This window comes from Sus scrofa, chromosome 9 (genome assembly GCF_054392235.1).
Source record: "Sus scrofa isolate SSC_HxYL_T2T_F1_AM1 chromosome 9, Sscrofa_HxYL_maternal_Yorkshire_Landrace_v2.0, whole genome shotgun sequence".
Lineage (NCBI taxonomy): Eukaryota > Metazoa > Chordata > Mammalia > Artiodactyla > Suidae > Sus > Sus scrofa.
In genome coordinates, this window is record NC_139391.1 from 36,642,447 (window position 1) to 36,655,438 (window position 12,992).

Consider the following 12,992-nt stretch of genomic DNA (forward strand, 5'->3'; position numbering starts at 1 on the left):
CAAAATATATACTTTAATCTGGAAATTGTTCCCAAGTAAATTTTTTTTGGGGGGGGGGGGTTTTGCTATTTCTGCAATCTCCCTCCCTTTCTTATGTGTCCACTGAACCTCTTAAAAGTCATGGTGGCCTCCTAATACCGTCATATGCATTGAACGCTTTCCATCCTTAGCTTACTTTACTGCCCTCTTAACAGTTGACACTATTGGTGGCTTCTCAAGCCACCACTAACCAAGCTTCTCTCCTAATATTATATAACTTACAATTTTCATACTCTTTTTTTTTTTTTTTTTTTTTTTTTTTTTTTTTGTCCTTTTGCCTTTTCTAGGGCCGCTTCCACGGCATATGGAGGTTCCCAGGCTAGGGGGCTAATCAGAGCTGTAGATGCCAGCCTATGCCAGAGCCACAGCAAGGCAGGATCCGAGCCACCTCTGCGACCTACATCACAGCTCAGGGCAATGCTGGATCCTTAACCCACTGAGCAAGGCCAGGGATCGAACCCGCAACCTCATGGTTCCTTGTTGGGTTTGTTAACCACTGCGCCACGACGGGAACTCCAGCAAGTAAATTTTTTTTGACAAATGTAAATAAAGATCAGAATAAGGCGTCTAGACTGCCCCACATGTAAGACACTCAATTGCCACAATTATCCTCCTTGTAGTAAATGTCCCTATTTTCTTAAAATTTTTTGACTTTTCAAATTCCTAGGTTCTTATGAAATTGTTAGTGTCAACTGAAAAAAAAAAAAAATGCAAAACCTGAAAGCTGAGAGTTAAGTTTTATTTGGGGTGAAACTGAAACTGACAGTATTAACGGCCTGAACCTAGCCAGAACACAGATTGGGACTTGAACCCAGAGTAATTCCAGATGGGGACTCAAACCCAAGGTTTTAAATTAGAATCAATCACCCTATGTCTGGATTCACTAAGGTTCAGGATCTTCATGTCCCCATGCAGAAGGAATTCAGCGAGAGACAAAGTGATAGGCAAGAAATACAGTTATTAGGATAGGACGCTTGTGAGAGATGCAAGCATCCTGGCAAGGAGGCTCTGCCCTGAGGAGCTGGTGGGTTAGTTTTGTCATCCAAGGGGAGTCAGGGTTGGACAAGCCTGCCTTTTCCTTTCCGGGAGTAGCAGCTCCTCCTTGGTATCAGGTAAGGTGTGTGTTCAAATCAGCAGAAGGGAGGTCCTCAAACTCCATCCCTTGGTCTGAATCTGAATGCAGGCCTCATCCCATCTCCCATCCAATGACCTGAGGCAATTCTCGCACTTGTACTAGTCAAGCAAGCCTGCCTTGTTCTGATGACTTTTCTGAGCAATTTATTAACTTACAGTGATCTCCCAGGGTTCCCTAAATTTCCCTGGTTATCTGTGGTCCTTTGCTGGGACTTCTAAAACCACCTGTGCCTACTCCATCCCTGTCAAAATTAGGACTTAAATCCGGGAGGCAGCATTTGAGGTAGCCGTGGGAAACTTCTCAGAGGAGGAAGCTAGAATATGAGTTTTTGCCACAAAGGGAAGGTAGTAGGAACAAAAGATTTACAGACAACCAGATTTACCTGAAGAGATTTATAGAAAACCAGTTTCTATGGGAAGATGTAAGTGTCCAGGCTTACTGGAATCACTTCTTTGATATGCACCTCAGCGGTGGGCCAGTCTTCTCTGTTTCTTTCCTAGGTTCTGCTGGGGACATGGCTTGGATTGTCAGTGTCGAAAAATGAAACACATGAACACAGGGAGATCTTGACAAGGCTCTTTATTTCTGCGGAAGGGCGCACGCGTGTGCTCAAAAAGCCCGCGCACTGAACAAAGGACCCTCCCTTGTTTAATCCCTAATGCAGGTGACTTATCTGTTCCCTTCCCATTGGTCAGGTCCAGGTGCACTTTCTTCCCGGTTGGCTAATTGAAACAAATTGTTGCTGGGAAAAGAGTAAAGAGGAAGGGGATCGCAGGGGGTGTTTCATTGGAAACTGGAGCAAAATAGAGTAACCAAGATTTCCTTTGATAGAAAAGATGTTACGTTGCTTTCCACAGTTCCCTCAAGGCTCACTGGTCCACTCTTGGGAGTGGCTGTTCTCACAGCTGACCATGATATCTTTAGTTTTGTCCACTTAACTACAGCTCAGTCTATCAGTTTAGCTCTGAAATACTGCCCCAAAGAGGATAGGGGGAATATCAAGTTATAAATCATGAAGGTGAAGGGGGAGGTGCATGCAGCCATGCACATGTTTTGCAGACAAACGTTTGCTGCTGGTCTCATGAAAGTTACTACTAGTCACAGGCATCAGTCATCATTAAAGGATTTTAATGTTTTCCTAGATATGAGGAGTTGTAAGATTTGGGGTCATAAAATCTCCTAAAAATATGTAACTATCTGAAGACTTGTTCTTCCAGTTTTTCTAGAACACAGAGTACCTCATTCTGGTCTCCACCCCAAGCTCCTCCGCTCAGGTGGTGCTGCAGGTCAGCAGCTGTAGCGGCTCATGTTTTACTCCATGTAGAGGCTGATGGCAAGTGCCAAACTTTAGTTCACATGAGCTACATTTTGGGCTGTTGCTCGCATTTGTGATGAACCTGCTCTTGTTTTTGTGAAGTCGACTTTGAAGGGAAGCTATCTGTTGTAGCTCAGGAGTAAATTTGCAATTCTCTCTCAGCTGCCCTTAAAGTGCTTTGAAATTCTCTATAAGTCATACTGTCCAACAGAGTGGCAATGTTTCCAACTAGTGCTTTGGATGGCAGAATTGTCCAGTCAACACTGACGCCCTGTGTTGTAGAATTCCCAGAAATCACCTCAGAGGACACTCGAGGAAGATGAAGAATAGCTTTATTATGCCGGCGGGTCCACAGGAAATCGATTCCCAATCATGGACCCTGAACAGAAAAGGAGAGATACATTTACAGTGCTTGCTTATGTGTCTAACATGCTACATTAACCTTTAGTTACATGCAGGATACAGAAAGAGGTATAGCTGTACAAAATGCCTTATATTGTTACTTTAATGATTAACCTTAAGTACAATCTAGCTGTTTTTGAATTTATTTAGAACAATCCCTTGGGAGTTTCTCAAGTCCTAATGACTTTGTTTTTCTCAGAGCCCTCCTATGAGTCACCTTAAGTTCACCAAGATGGACAGTGGCAGCAAGATGGCTTCACTCTTGCCAAGCTCCCTATTCCCTTTTTCACACCCCTGCACCTGTGCTTCTGAAATGGAGTTTTGGCTAAAGAACAACCCCCCCTTGGCTAAGAAGGCAGCTGCAAGCCTTTCCAGCTGTGCTAATTACTATGCCACCCTTCTTGTAATAATGTAACAACTGTGTGCTCTCTGTCCAAGCCAGCAGCCCTGCTAATCAGGTACCCAGCATTGCTTATCAGTTCTGCTTCTGTAACCTTGCTTGCTCAGTTTCTTAGGGAGGAACACTGTCTGCTTGGGGATGGGGGAGGTCCGGGATGCTTACATGGGAAAATCAAGACCTTGTAGTGTATAAAAGTTACTGAGAACAAAGACCTGGTGCTCAGACTCTGGAGGTGACTCCTCTGAGCCCGCACCGGTGCTGAATAAACCTTGCTTTTCCATATCTCCGAGTGCTGCTTGTCTCCTTCCGTTGCCACAGTTTTCTGCGGTTTCCGCAACATTTTGGTGCGTTGGCTGGGAAGCTGACAACCGAGCTGGCGTTTTGTGCCACCGTTGTTGGGGAACTGGGGGAGGCCACGGTCGCCGGCCCGGTGACAGGTGGATAGCGTGCACCGGCCATTTTGCCGGATCCAGACCCTCACTCGGGCTGTGGCCTTGGCCTACACCGCTTCCCGAACGGACTCAGAAGGAGAGTGGAAACAGCTTCCTGGACAGGACGTCAGACTGGTGAGTGCCCCGGGGATATCTGCCCAAGTCAGGACCCACCATATGGTGGAAGGAGAGACTGATCACCTCTCAGTGACCAAAGGGTCACTCAGGTCAGGGTTTGCTCCCTTGGGATCGGGAGGCTTGCCAATTCTGGTGTGTGTGTGTGTGTGAGTGACTGGAGAGAACAAGAGCCCATGCTCCACCATCTTTGGACTACGGAGCCAGAGTGAGTCCTAACCTGCAGTTCCACGATGACCCTCATACAGCTTATGGTGGCCCTCTTCGGGGGATCCTGACGTTGGGGTTTATACAGTCCCACCTATGCTAAGAGGCGCCTGAAATATCTCCTCCAGGGGAGCGGTCAGGCGGAGGAAGCGATTGTTACCTGAGGCCTTGTCCTCACTGTTTGTCTTGCATCACCAGCACAGGGTGGGACTTCACACAATGGGTAAATCGGCTTCCAAGCCCACTGTCTTAGAGTGTATGGTTAAGAATTTTGGAGTTCCCGTCGTGGCGCAGTGGTTGACGAATCCGACTAGGAACCATGAGGTTGCGGGTTCGGTCCCTGCCCTTGCTCAGTGGGTTAACGATCCGGCGTTGCCGTGAGCTGTGGTGTAGGTTGCAGACGCGGCTCGGATCCTGCGTTGCTGTGCCTCTGGTGTAGGCCGGTGGCTACAGTTCCTATTCAACCCCTAGCCTGGGAACCTCCATATGCCGCGGGAGCGGCCCAAGAAATAGCAACAACAACAACAAAAAACAAAAAGACAAAGGCAAAAAAAAAAAAAAAAAAAGAATTTTAAGAAAGGATTTTCTAGAGATTATGGTGTTAAGCTGAGTCCTGGAAAACTGTGTACCCTCTGTACCCTAGAGTGGCCCTCCTTTGGTGTTGGCTGGCCTCCAGAAGGGACCTTAGATGTGTTCACAGTTACACCAGTATATAGTGTTATAACAGGAGACCCTGGACACCCAGACCAATTTCCATATATTGATCAATGGTTAGAAATTGCCTATTTGAGGCCCCCATGGGTTCGGTTCTGCACCACAGACCAGGGACAGTGTAGGGTGCTAGTAGCCCAGTCCAAGAAAAAGACCTTGTCTCAAAGGAAGGTGCCACCTATTTATCAAGGGGAACCTGATGACTCGCCCCCTATGCCACCACCTTATGTGCTGCTTGCCCCACGTCCAGGAGCCAAAGGTCCCCAGATGCCAGATAGCCCACCGCCTTCTGTTTCCCTTCCTGCTTCTGCTTCTGAAGTTCCCGAGGCAATATCACCCCCACAGCCAGATTCTCCAGAACCTATGAGCAGGCATCTCCGTTCAGCTCAGGGAGCAGCCACTCCAGCATTACAAATGCCCTTACGGGAGACACGGGGACCACAGCAAGTCGCCCCTGATGGGACCATACAAGAGGGGGGATGTTTTTATTATTACCAGCCCTTTTCCACTGCCGATCTCCTCAACTAGAAACACCATACTCCCTCATATTCTGAAAAGCCTCAGGCGCTGATTGATCTCTTAGAATTCATTTTCCAGACACACTGTCCCACCTGGATAGACTGCCAGCAACTCCTTTTTACTCTATTTGACACTGAAGAGCGCTGGCGAATTGTAACAGAAGCCCAAAAATGGCTTCAGGCCAATGCGGGGGGTCGAGCAGACTTGGCAAACTGGGTGAGGGAAGCCTTCCCAGAAGAAAACCCCCACTGGGACTATGACACTGAGGAAGGGAAACGTAACCTAGAGAGGTACAGGCAGGCCTTCCTACAGGGGGCAAAAGCTGGGGCTAAAAAGCCCACTGATATAGCTAAGATCAGTGAGATACTACAAGAGCCAAATGAAAGCCCAGCCAAATTCTGTGAGAGACTATGTGAGTCTTCCCGAACCTACACCCCTTTTGATCCCGAGGCCCCTGAGAACCAACGGATGATAAATGCTGCCTTTGTGGGACAAGCCCAATCAGATATCCGTAAAAAGCTACAGAAATTAGAAGGCTTTGCAGGAGAGAATGCCACTAAACTGTTGGAAATAGCCCACAAGGTTTTTATTAACCGAGACCAGGTGGCCCGCCGTGATGCAGAAAAGAGAATGAAACAAAAAGTGACTCTTATGGCAGCCTCCCTGTCAAAACCGGTGCCCCCAATGGGACCACCCCGTAGGGGACAAGGCACAAGGCCAGGGAAAAGGAGTCCCCTGGAACATGACCAATGTGCTTACTGCAAAGAAAAGGGACATTGGAAAAATGAATGCCCCAACCGTCCTGAGAAAAAGACCAAGGCCCCACCTAGCCGGTACCGATCTGAGCCATTCAGCACCAACCTGATCAGCCTAGCTGAGTCTGATTGGGGGGACCAGGCTCTCTCCAACTGGGCCCCCGAGAGCCTATGGTCAGAATTCAAGTAGGGGGCCACCCCATAGACTTTATGGTTGACACAGGTGCCGAACTTTCTGTGGTTACACAGCCTGTGGCTCCCCTCTCGGGGAAAGAAACCACCATTGTTGGGGCCACAGGTAACCAAACCCACAGGCCCTTCTGCGGTCCTCGACGATGTCGGTTAGGAGGCCATGAAGTAATACATGAATTTCTTTACCTGCCTGACTGCCCAGTCCCCCTGATGGGAAGAGACCTGCTGGCTAAAAAGGGGGCACAAATTTCCTTTTCTACTGACGGATTGGCCCAACTTAAATTGACAGAACCCCCCTCTCCTTTAATCATGGCTCTTGCTGTAAAAAGGGAAGAGGAATGGCGCTTGTACTCTCCCCCTTCAGAAATGGGGACCATTCCCCCGAACTAGAGACTAAATACCCATTGGTTTGGGCTGAAGGAAACCCACCAGGACTGGCAAAACTCCACGCTCCTGTCTTAATTGATCTAAAACCCGGAGCTCAACCGGTAAAGCTATAGCAATACTCAATTCCCAGAGAAGCTCGACTGGGAATCCAGGTTCACCTGGATCGGCTGCTTCAGCATGGACTGTTAATAAAATGTCAGTCCCCTTGGAACACCCCTTTACTGCCCGTGAAAAAACCGGGAACACAGGACTACCGTCCAGTACAGGACTTGAGAGCCATAAATGAAGCAACAGTCACATTACACCTGTCCGTCCCTAACCCATATACCCATATTCCACTGCTAAGTGGTTTACTTGCCTGGACTTAAAAGACGCCTTTTTCTGCCTCCAGGTGGCACCTGCCAGTCAGCCCTTGTTTGCTTTTGAATGGGAGAATCCACATACAGGGACAAAGGAACAGCTCACCTGGACTAGACTCCCACAAGGATTGAAAAACTCTCCCACTCTTTTTAGCGGCGCCTTAGCTGCTGACCTAGCTAAATTTCCTGGACAGAAACTGGGCTGTGTTTTGCTACAGTATGTTGACAACCTCTTACTAGCTGGCACCACGGAGGCTCAGTGCCTAGAGGGAACAAGAGCTCTCCTTTCCCTACTGATGGAGGCAGGGTATCGGGTATCAAAGAAAAAGGCACAAATCTGCAAAAAAAACAAGTCAAGTATCTGGGCTTCAACATCATGCAGGGCCAACGAATGCTGGGGACTGAAAGAAAGCAGGCAGTTTGTGGCATTCCTGTCCCTACCACCCGCCGGAAGGTGAGTTCCTAGGGGCAGCAGGATTCTGCCGGATATGGATCCCCGGGTTTTCAGACCTGGCCAGGCCTCTGTATGAGGCTCTAAAAGGGGAAGAAAAGGCACTCCTTAAATGGGGACCAAGCCAGGAGACAGCGTTTCAGACAATCAAAACTAAACTCACTGAGGCTCCAGCCTTGGGACTTCCTGATGTAACCAGAGAATTTAACCTTTTTGTTCATGAGAAAAATGGGATGGCTTTGGGAGTCTTAACTCAAGAATTTGGGCCTTGGCAGAGGCCAGTGGCATATCTGTCTAAACAAATTGACTCAGTTGCTGCCGGATGGCCTCCCTGCCTCCGAGCGCTGGCAGCTACCACCTTGTTGGTAAGAGAGGCTGACAAGTTGACCCTGGGACAAAACCTCAATGTTAAAGTCCCACACTCAGTTGTAGCCCTAATGGATACCAAGGGCCACCATTGGCTCACACATGCATGAATGACTCAATATCAAGTGTTACTATGTGAAAATCCACGGGTAAAACTGGAGGTTGTACGAACTCTGAACCCAGCCACTTTTCTGCCAGATGAAGCGGGGCCCCCAGACCATAACTGCCTGGAGGTACTAGATGAGGTGTTTTCCAGCAGGCCTGACTTTGACTGATAAACCACTCCAAAATCCTGACCTGGTTTTATATACTGATGGCAGCAGCTTTATGGAGGATGGAAAAAGGATGGCAGGATATGCTGTGGTATCTGACTTAAAAGTGATAGAAGCAGAGGTGCTTCCTCAAGGCTGGTCAGCACAGAGAGCAGAATTATGGGCCTTAATCAGAGCACTGGAACTCATCCAAGACCAGCGAGTTAATATCTATACCAACTCACGATATGCCTTTGCAACTTTACATGTCCATGGAGCCTTATATAAAGAAAGAGGGCTCCTCACTGCTGAAGGAAAAGGAATTAGAAACCAGGCTGAAATCTTAAAGCTCCTAGAGGCAGTATGGGAACCTAAAGAAGTTGCAGTTATCCACTGTAAAGGCCACCAAAAGGGGGATGACCCAGTGACAAAAGGAAACCATAGTGCTGATGCAGCTGCCAGACAGGCAGCCTGGGGACAACAGCCAGACAAACCTAAGGTCTTGCTGGCCCCAGAAGTGCCAGCTGTCCCCAAATATTCTCCAGAGGAAGAAAAACGGATAAGGGAGGAAGGAGGAACTAAAACTAAAACAGGGTGGTGGGTCACATGGGACCACTGAGTTTACATTCCAGAACAGCTGGCCTACAAACTAGTCCGCCAAGAACATGAGCTAACCCACATGGGCAAAACTGCCTTAGAGAGCTTACTGGGCCAGTACTATCTCATTGCTCGTCTTCCTGCACTCTGCTCCTCTGTCTCCCAAAGATGCATAACCTGTTTACAGAGTAATGCCCGCCAGGGGCCCCACAGACCAGCTGGGGCACAGCACTGCGGACTGTCCCCATTCGAGGATATGGAAGTGGACTTTACTGAGGTCTCCCCTAGTAAGGGGTACAAATATTTACTAGTTTTTATCTGTACTTTTTCAGGATGGATAGAGGCCTTCCCTACCCGAACTGAAAAGGCAAGGGAAGTAACCAAGGCACTCCTGAGAGACATTATTCCCAGATATGGAATGCCTCTGACCATCGGGTCAGATAATGGACCGGCATTTGTGGCTGAAACAGTACAATAGGTGGCAAAAGCTTTACAGATCCGATGGAAACTACATTCTGTGTATCGCCCTCAAAGTTCAGGGAAAGTAGAACGCATGAACCGAAGCCTTAAACAGACACTGGCAAAGTTATGTCAGGAAACTGGCTTGCCCTGGATAGACATGTTGCCGGTGGCCCTCTTAAAAGTGAGATGCTCACCCCGAGCGGGAATAGGATTCTCGCCATTTGAAATCTTATATGGAAGGCCACCTCCACTAATCAGTTTAAAAGGAAACACCAGGGAGTTGGGAGACTTGGAATTACATAAAGAATTACAAGGACTGGGGCTCACTATTTCTCGGATACATAGATGGGTCACAGACAGAATACCTGTGTCCTTAGGTATAACAGTACACCCCCACAAGCCGGGGGACCAGGTGTGGATAAAGGACTGGAAAAAGGAGCCTTTGAGGCCGGTATGGAAGGGCCCCTATACTGTAATTCTAACCACCCCCACTGCTCTTAAAGTAACAGGAATAGATGCTTGGATCCATCATTCTAGAGTAAAACCGGCTGGCACAGCTGACGACCTTGGAGAGTGGGAGACTGCCCTCGATCTGGAGAGACCTCTTCGCCTGACAATACAGAGAAGGGGACGACGATCTCAAAGCCCTGCTCTGACCACACCGGAAGCTGGTCCGTCAACACACAGCTGAAGCTTGAGGAATCGGCAGCCTGGTAAAATAAACTGCCTTACCTCCCTTCCACAAGAGACTCTCTAACTGTCATATACTGTTATCTTATGACCAACATGTATGTTTGCTGCCTGCTACTGTTAATCTGGTCCCCTTTGGTTCTGTCAGGATCCATGTCCTTATGTGACCCGTGCATTCGAGTGACCTGATCAGATCAAGGGGTTACATGGACTTTGCTTTACTCCACTCGTTTCTCCTGTTCCGGAGAAATTCATGGAAGTTGTACTCACAACAGGACCACTTATTCTATCTGTCAACAGGGGGACCAATATACTTGCTTTGATCCACGATACTCACCAACTGAGGAATGGTTAGAAGTCCAGCGCTCTCATAAGTCAGGGCAGCTAATTAATCGGACCCAAATTACCAACCCCAAGTTGCCAGTGTCAATACTTTTCGATGCCTGTGAAGCTATGAATGGGTCATGGACTTCTACTAGACCATGTGGAAGCTCATCATGGGAAAGAGAATATAGGCTCCAGCATAAATATATGTGCTGGGGGACCACCTGGAATGATTGCTTGGAATGCACTTACTGGAGCTGTGTGGCCTGGGCAACTGGAATAAGGGAGACAAAACAGCTGTCCTTCAAAAGGGTACAGCCCCTCCAGACTGCCAGACTAAAACTTGTAACCCAGTTAATTTCACTATTTTCAATTCCAGTGAGCCCAAATGGAAGGAGGGTTTCAAAATAAGCATTCGCATTGACGGAAGAGGCCTTGACCCTGGAGCTGTGTTACATTTCCAGAGAATCACGTTTGCGCTCCAAGCTGCCTCTCACAGCATCTTTCATTCCTTTTATGAAGAAATAAGAAACACCCCACCTCCCATTCTGGCCACAACTAAGAACTTGTTCTTAGCCCTGGCAGAAACTATTGCACAAACTCTCAAGGTCTCCTCTTGTTATGTATGCGGGGGAACAAACACAGGAGACCACTGGCCTTGGCAAGCCAGAGAACTGGACCCATTAGAGCCTCCTAATGAGACTGCATACCCCCAACTCACCAATGGGGTATGGCTCCTCAGAACTGCTATTATAGGGAGAAATTGTCTTGCGAGGTGGGGAGGACGGTTTAATGTTTCGGTAGGAAGCTTAACATGTTTAGGCCTAAGGTATTATAATCTGACTGCCCAAAAGACTCAATGGTGGTCATCCTCCAATCACTCAGAGCCCAAGCCTAATCCCTTGTCTAACTTTTCCCACCTTCAACAAGCATGGGAAGATATCAGTACTAATATCCAGTGGCGGGCACCAAAGGGATTATATTGGATTTGCAAAAAATGGCCTATTCCATACTCCCCCCAAATTGGGCTGGGGCATGTGTACTGGGAACAATCAGACCTTCCTTCTTCCTGCTCCCGCTGTCACTAGGAGAGCAACTGGGAGTTCCTATATATAGGGCACAGGGTTCCCAGAGAGACCGGAGGGCTCTCCAAATTGGAGAGTGGAAAGATGATGAATGGCCCCCAGAATGGATAATTCAATATTATGGACCTGCCACCTGGGCAGAGGATGGCTCTTGGGGATATTGCACCCCTATCTATATGCTGAACCGCATCATCAGACTACAGGCAGTTTTGGAACTTATAACAAATGACACTGCAAGGGCCTTGACTATATTGGTCCAACCACAAACTAAAATGCGCAGTGCAATCTACCAAAAGCGCTTGGCCTTGGATTATTTACTTGCTTCTGAAGGAGGGGTTTGTGGAAAATTTAACTTAAGTAATTGTTGTCTACAAATAGATGATGCTGGAAAGGTGATAGAGGAAATTGCTGACCGCATGACTAAACCAGCCTGTACAAACTTGGAAAGGATGGGATGCAGACAGTCTCTTTGGTAAATGGTTCTCTTGGTTGGGAGGAATTAAGACAATGGTTGGAATAGTCATGGTTATACTCGCAGGGTGCCTACTTGTTCCCTGCCTTGTACCTCTCCTGATAAATATTATAAAAGGTTTTATAAAAACCATGGTTGAAAGAAAAACAGCCTCCCACCTGCTACTTATTAGAGGCTATCAAAGGGTTATGACTGATGATGATCTGTAAAGGGTGCAGATGCGCCCTGAACATCAAGAGGGGGGAATGAAATAGAGTTTTAGCTAAAGAACAACCCCCCCTTGGCTAAGAAGGCAGCTGCAAGCCTTTCCAGCTGTGCTAATTACTATGCCACCCTTCTTGTAATAATGTAACAACTGTGTGCTCTCTGTCCAAGCCAGCAGCCCTGCTAATCAGGTACCCAACATTGCTTATCAGTTCTGCTTCTGTAACCTTGCTTGCTCAGTTTCTTAGGGAGGAACACTGTCTGCTTGGGGATGGGGGAGGTCCGGGATGCTTACATGGAAAAATCAAGACCTTGTAGTGTATAAAAGTTACTGAGAACAAAGACCTGGTGCTCAGACTCTGGAGGTGACTCCTCTGAGCCCGCACCGGTGCTGAATAAACCTTGCTTTTCCATATCTCCGAGTGCTGCTTGTCTCCTTCCGTTGCCACAGTTTTTTGCGGTTTCCGCAACACTTCTAAAGAAGGCAAGACTGTTGTTAAGGCAAAACTAGTGTAGAGGTTAAGATACTAGACCAGGCAACCAGGGAGCCTGGTTCAAACTGTAGTTCTGTCACTAATTGCTTGTTCTGTGACCCTGGATAATTTGTATAACTTCTGGAGTTCCCCTTGTGGCACAGCAGAAACAGTCCAACTAGGAACCATGAGGGTGCAGGTTTGATCCCTGGCCTGGCTCAGTGGGTTAAGGATCTGGCGTTGCTGGGAGCTGTGGTGTAGGTCGCAGGCTGGCGCAGATCTGTTGTTGCTGTGGCTCTGGCGGAGGCTGCTGTTGTAGCTCTAATTCGACCCCTAGCCTGGGAGCCTTCGTACGCCATGGGTGTGGCCCTAAAAAGAGAAAAAAATGTTTTCATGAATTTTCTCTGCATTTGGAGAGAAGAGGGGCTCAGTGACCAGAAAAAGCCTAAGTCAAGGGTGAACCACTGCACTCAGAAGGTCAGAAACTTGGGAGCGGAAGTAGAGGCGCAGCAGGGCGTGCCTGTCAGAGGCCGCTATTGGAGAAGGTGGGCGGGGGCCGGAGGCCACTATTGGAGGAGGCAGCCTGTACGGGGGCGGGGACGCTCCGCGCCCACCGTGCGCACTTGCGTC

At 48.1% G+C, this 12,992-nt stretch overlaps 1 non-coding gene across 3 annotated transcripts; it reads left to right on the forward strand.

Moving 5' to 3' along the window:
• Nucleotides 1-279: 279 nt before the first annotated feature.
• Nucleotides 280-12,304, forward strand: LOC102164598 (uncharacterized). Of its 3 annotated transcripts, XR_014815186.1 has the most exons (3): nucleotides 3,492-3,857; nucleotides 7,020-7,441; nucleotides 8,985-12,304. It is a non-coding gene; the product is annotated as an uncharacterized LOC102164598 (transcript). The 3 variants fall into 3 exon arrangements; XR_014815185.1 differs by lacking the exons at nucleotides 3,492-3,857; nucleotides 7,020-7,441 and adding an exon at nucleotides 280-1,838; XR_014815184.1 differs by lacking the exon at nucleotides 7,020-7,441 and having other exon boundaries at nucleotides 3,424-3,857.
• Nucleotides 12,305-12,992: the final 688 nt, after the last annotated feature.